Genomic DNA, 6,321 nt, shown 5'->3' with positions numbered 1-6,321 from the left:
ATGGCCCTCTCATCTGTGACCCAAGCCCATACCTCCAGAGGAGAGAGATGACTATTTTGACAATGTAAATTCAAACTTACAGGCTATTTGCATATATTAGATACATGCTGCAGTATCAAGCCCAATTAATTGGGGAACATATTTTCTGAGATGCAATAACAATATAGTACTCAGAAATGTGTCTTACAGCATTAAATCTAAATTAAATATCAACTCTTGATTATTCATACTAACCGTTTAATACAGAAGAACTACTTTTTAGATTTTAATTTACAAATAGAAACATTTAAAACAATTACATTCATCCATGAATATATTTATTTCAGCTCAGAATAAAATGAGATGGCTGTTTAGAAACTGCTCAGTCTTATATACTGAGCTTATGCCTCCTATTAATTTGCTCAACCCATTTAGCTTTAATGAAAACCTCTCACCAGCTATCCATTTTCAATATCCTTATTAAATTAGTGCTGAAAAATTGTGTCTATAAAGCACGAGTTCATTCACTTGAATTGAGTACTTGCTCAAAAGGCACCTTCCAGTATGACATAATAAAGACACCATTAAAAAGTTTTAAACATCATATTAAATGCTAATTAGATCTGATCAAATACATATTAAATTTTTATTGTGGTTCATTTTGTCCTTGATTTATTATTGAATATAGCAGTTGCATTTTTTTATAATTGGTGGTGAATGAATTGATTTAAACTTTATAATAATCATTAAGACTGCAATCAACCTGTTGATTTTTCTTTTGTTTGACACAGGATTTTAATTTGGAGTTCACAATGGAGTTTTCTGAAAAGACACAGTGGATGAAGACCTACCTGTGAGGTATGCATTTATGTATTTATCTGTATATTTATTTATTGAACAAATTTGACATATAACATTATATAAATTTAAGTGTATAGCCTATTATATTGATACACTTATATACTGTAATGACCGTTATAGCAATATCTATCAAATTATATAATTGTAGTGCAATATTATCTATATTCATTATGCTGTGCATTAGATTTTTATTGTTCATATATTATTCATTGCAAGTTTGTACCCTTAAGCCCTATCAATCTTAGATTAAGATTTACATATAAAGTATATGTAAAAGTATATGTAAGTATATGTAAGTATCACTTATATTACATATAAGTGATAGTATATAGTATTTGTTTTCTCTGTCTGACTTACCTTACTTAGTATAATGTGCTCAAGGTCCATCATGTTGTCACAAATAACAAAATATCATTCTTCCTTATGGTTGAATATCTATCTCTCTCTCTCTCTATATATATATAATATGTTATATATAACATATTTTTAATCTATTCATCCGGTGACAGGTATTCGGGTTGTTTTCATATTTGACTCTTGTGAATAATGCAATGTAATTGGGAGTGCATATTCCTTGTTGAAATCTTTTGGGTTTATACCCATAAGTGCATTGCTGGATCATATGATAGAGCTATTTTTAATTTTTTGAGGTAATACCATATTGTTTTTGATAGCTGTTAGACCACTTAACATTCTCACCAACAGTGTATAAAAATTGCCTTTTTGACCACATCCTTGCCAATATTTGTTGTCTCTTGTCTTTTTGATGATAGCCATTTAACAGGTGTGAGGTGATATCTCATTATAATTTTGATTTGCATTTCCTTGTTGATCATTGAAGTTGAACATCTTTTCATGAGCCTGATGGTCATTTTGATGACCTCTTTGGAAAAATGTCTATTTAATCATATAATTTCACTCATGTGGAGTTTAATAAACAAAATAGAGGATCATAGGGGAAGTGAGAGTAAAATAAACAATATGAAATCAGAGAAAAAAGCCACAAGAGACTCTTAGCTATAGGAAACAAACTGAGGGTTGCTGCAGGGAAGATGTGTCGGGGGACGGGGTAACTGGGTGATGGGCATTAAGGAGGCACTAGATATAATGAGCACTTGGTATTATATGCAAGTGCTGATGAATCACTAAACTTTACCTCTGAAACTAATAATACACTATATGTTGATCATTGAATTTGAATTATTGAATTATTGAATTTAAATAAAATAAAAAATGCCCAAGACCATACTATAATTTTCAAGAAATATAAAGAAAATTTTAAAACTTGCTATGTTAGGGGTGCCTGGGTGGCTAGGTGGGTTGGGCCTCTGCCTTAGGCTCTGGTCATGATCCCAGGGTCCTGGGATCGAGCCCCACATCGGGCTCTCTGCCCAGCAGGGAGTCTGCTTCCTCCTCTTTCTCTGCCTGCCTCTCTGCCTACTTGTGATTTCTGTCCGTCAAATAAATAAATAAATAAATAAATAAATAAATCTTTAAAATTTGCTGTATTAATACTTAATAAGCAGTGATTCACAAAAGAAATGTCAACTTAGTTCTTCGGCCTACCTTTTAATCAGATTTTTTGGGTTTTATGTTGTATGAGTTTTTAAATATGATTTGGATGTTAACTCTTTTTTTTCCCCCAGGAGAGGTAAAAAGTGAAAAGTGTCTTCATTCAACATATTAAATAGACTCTTTTATTTAAACAACATATACCAGGAGAAAGCGCGAATGCAGTCCCCCACTACCACAAATTATGCAGTCGAGTTTCCCACATTTGGGGAAATCACAGGGGTCAGCACATCCAGAGTGCAATGGATAAGCCTCACCCTGGGAAAACCACCTTCGTGATCATGATACCTCCCCTGCCAGGTAAGTATCTGGATGTTAACTCTATATGATAAGCGGTTTGCAAAGCTTTTCTCACATTCTGTAGATTGTCTTTTCATTTTGTTAATTTTTAAAAAACTAAGTAATTGGTTTATTATAAAAGAATATAACTCAGGAACAGCTAGATGGAAGAGACGCGGACAGCAAGGTATGTGTTTGTTAATTTTGCTATGCAAAAGCTTTTGAGTTTGATGAGTCCCATTGTTGATATTTGCTTTTATTTGTGCTTTTGGCGTCATGTTTAAAAATCACTGCCAAGACCAGTAACAATGAGTTCTTTCCTGTGTGTGTGTGTGTGTGAGTGTGTGTATGTGTGTATGTGTGATATTTGTTTTGTCCTCAAGGCTAACACTGGAAAACAATGTGTGCATTTCATTACCGGAATTAAAAAAAAAATTTGATCATTTGTAAAAATTACACAGTACTTGAGGGCAATGACTCTGTCTTAAATTTTTTTTATACCTAGACTATAGCTAAATAGTTCCATAGCTCACAGCTTTACTAAGGAAATGAGGGGAAAGCAGGGAGATAGAAATGGAATCTCATTTATCACCAGAACCAGGGCGACAAATGAGAAATGCCTTGTAGTGGCCTGTCACAAAATCAATCTCCTCTATGAACATAGACTATCTTTCTGTTTGTTTTCCTTAATTTATCTCAGATTACTTTTCAGAATGTAGGACTGGCTTATTTTATCTTGAATGTCTTCCCAAGTATTTATGTTCTTTAATGCCTATATAAATATATTTTCTTCCTTTCTTCCTTCCTTTTCTTTTAAGTTTTATTTATTTATTTATATTTTATTATTTTTAAAAAATATTTTATTTATTTATTGGACACACAGAGAAATCACAAGTAGGCAGAGAAGCAGACAGAGACAGATGGGGAAGCAGGCTCTCTGCTGAACAGAGGTGCTCTCAGGACCCTGAGATCATGACCTGAGACGAAGGCAGAGGCTTAATCCACTGAGCCACCCAGGCGCCCTTAAGTTTTATTTAAATTCTACTTGGTTAACATACAGTGTAATATCTGTTTCAGGAGTAGAATTTAGTGATTCATCACTTATATACAACACCCAGTGCATAAATGTATTTTTGAAAGTTTTCTTTTCACAATTGCTTGTTGTTAATATAGAAAAATGGAACTGACTTTTTATATTGACTTTGTATTCTATGACTTTGTTAAATTCACTTAATTATTATAATAGTTTGTTTTCTTAATTTAAATTTCTGTATATAGTGATGAAATCTGTGAATAAACATAATTTTACCTCATTTTCTTATCTTTATTTAAAATCTTTTTTTCTTGCCTTATTATACCTCCTAAGACTCCCAGTAAAATTTTGGGTAGAAGGCATCTTTGCCTTATTTCACATATTAAGTGAAAGCATTTGATATTTTACAAAAACAGTTATGGTTTATTGTATGTATCCTTCATCAGGTTGAAGTTGTCTTTTATTTATAGTTGCTGTGGATTTTTATTATGAATGGGCGTTACATTTGGTCAGTTGTTTTTTCTACATCTATATGATTTTCTGCATCTATGATTATATGGCTTAATTTGTTAATGTGGAATTACATGGATAAATGTTCAAATATTAAACCAACTTTGCATTCTTGTATTAAACCCCAGTTAGTCAGGACATATTATCTTTGTGTATATTCCAGGATTGGGTTTGCTAATATTTTGTTAAGGATTTTTGTACCCATATTCATGAAAGATACTGTTCTATACTTTTCTTTGCTTTTAATGTGCATGTTCCAGCAAGGCTTTGGAAACCCTGCACCCCAAAGTGCGTAAGACTGCATGAATTCTGTTTCACACTCTTCTTTCACTACTACTTTTCAATAAAATTCAAGGAGTTGTGGGACAAATTGTCTAGCACATGAACTTATTTTTTGCATCTTGGGTGCTTCCAGATTTCAGTCCTCTCTGCCAGCATAAACTGTTCTTAAAAGCTAAGCTGGTTTCTCCTCACTTCTGCAATCTTACCATCTATGACAGACCCACTTATTGCCTATTTGTACCCAGACAAGTCATGTGCCTTCAGACCTAGAAGCTGTCTTGGCTTGCTACTTCTCTATGTATGTATAGTTCATTTCTTGCTGGGATTCTGCTTCTCAAATCTTCCATGAATCTGTCAACCTTTGATAGTCTCATAAAATATTCGGTACAGGTTTATTATCTTTCACCTTTTCTTTTTGCTACCATGAAAACTATATATTGTTTGACATCCTTCTACATCCTACTCAGAAGCAGAAATTCTTTCAAATATCTTATATTGTGTTTCCTGTTTGCTCAAATACAGAATTATTCTTATCTGTTTGTTGATAAACCAGTGTTTTTTTCCCCACTAAACCTTTTCACCATTCAGTCCTGCATGGGTCCAGCATCTGGTTATGACCATAGTCATGTCTCTTATTTTCATCTGTGCCTTAAAATCCAAGACTTTCACTCATTAAAATCAATAAATATGTCATGAAAACTCATCATTAGGTCTTAGCAGGTTGCCAGTGTTTTCTTTTTTCCTTTCTTCTCTTACTCACTCTCTTAGCAACCATTGGGAATTACCTTACCCTTGCCAGCTAAACTCTGCTTATAGATGCTTGTTTTCTATACGTTATGCAAGTGCTCTGTGGTTGGACAGTATTGAGTGTGCTATACTGATGGAAAACACAAGTCACTTCTTAGGCTTTCAGTAGTTTTTAACCTTTAACTCACACAATGTGGAAATACTAATTTTCCTCCTCCTCCCATATTCATGAAAGATACTGTTCTACACTTTTCTTTGCTTTTAATGTGCATGTTCCAGCAAGGCTTTGGAAACCCTGCACCCCACTAGTACTTTTAGTCTCCTTTTATGACACTTAACATGTTCTGTCCTGTATCATTCTGTATTATGGCTAGTTTGCATGCTTGTCCTACCTGCACTACAAGAATAAAAGTTCAATGAAGGAAGAGATTTTTCCTACATTCTTTAGATCAGTGTGCATGCCTGACACCATACACTGTACGCACTTCTCCCTCAATGGAGGAACTGGTGTGTGGAGAGTGTAATAATGTGGATAATTTTCACAAAGAAAAAGCAAAAACATTTCTGTCAGCCAGGTAAAATACTGAAGCTTTTTTCCCCCCATAAGAATAAATCACGTGGCAAGAAGACAATGGATAGTGGTACTTTTCTCAAATCACTTACCTCGAAGTCATGTTTTTTTTAATACCATGGTTGCCAGATTTACTAAATAATAGTATAATAATAAACATACAGTTAAATTTGAATTTCAGGGGCACCTGGGTGGCTCAGTGGGTTAAGCCGCTGCCTTCGGCTCAGGTCATGATCTCAGGGTCCTGGGGTCGAGTCCCGCATCGGGCTCTCTGCTCAGCAGGGATCCTGCTTCCCCTCTCTCTCTCTGTCTGCCTCTCCGTCTACTTGTGATTTCTCTCTATCAAATAAATAAAATCTTAAAAAAAAATTTGAATTTCAGATAACAAAGAATAATGTTTTAATATAACTATGTCTCAAATTGCAATATTTGCTCACATTTAACTAGGTGTCCCTCTTTTACTTGGCAGTTCTATTCCAATTTACTA

The 6,321-nt window shown here is 34.0% G+C and overlaps 1 non-coding gene across 1 annotated transcript; it reads right to left on the bottom strand.

Annotated features, from left to right (window-relative positions):
* Positions 1 to 2,556: 2,556 nt before the first annotated feature.
* Positions 2,557 to 2,720, bottom strand: LOC123387857. Its single transcript, XR_006602360.1, has one exon. It is a non-coding gene; the product is annotated as a U1 spliceosomal RNA (small nuclear RNA).
* Between the last annotated feature and the right edge of the window lie 3,601 nt (positions 2,721 to 6,321).

The sequence above is a fragment of the Mustela putorius genome, unplaced genomic scaffold (genome assembly GCF_011764305.1).
Source record: "Mustela putorius furo isolate JIRA1106 unplaced genomic scaffold, ASM1176430v1.1 tig00003863_pilon_pilon_pilon, whole genome shotgun sequence".
Taxonomy (NCBI): Eukaryota; Metazoa; Chordata; class Mammalia; order Carnivora; family Mustelidae; genus Mustela; species Mustela putorius.
Note: the sequence above shows the minus strand (reverse complement) of the source record. Positions and strands in the feature narration are given on the sequence as shown.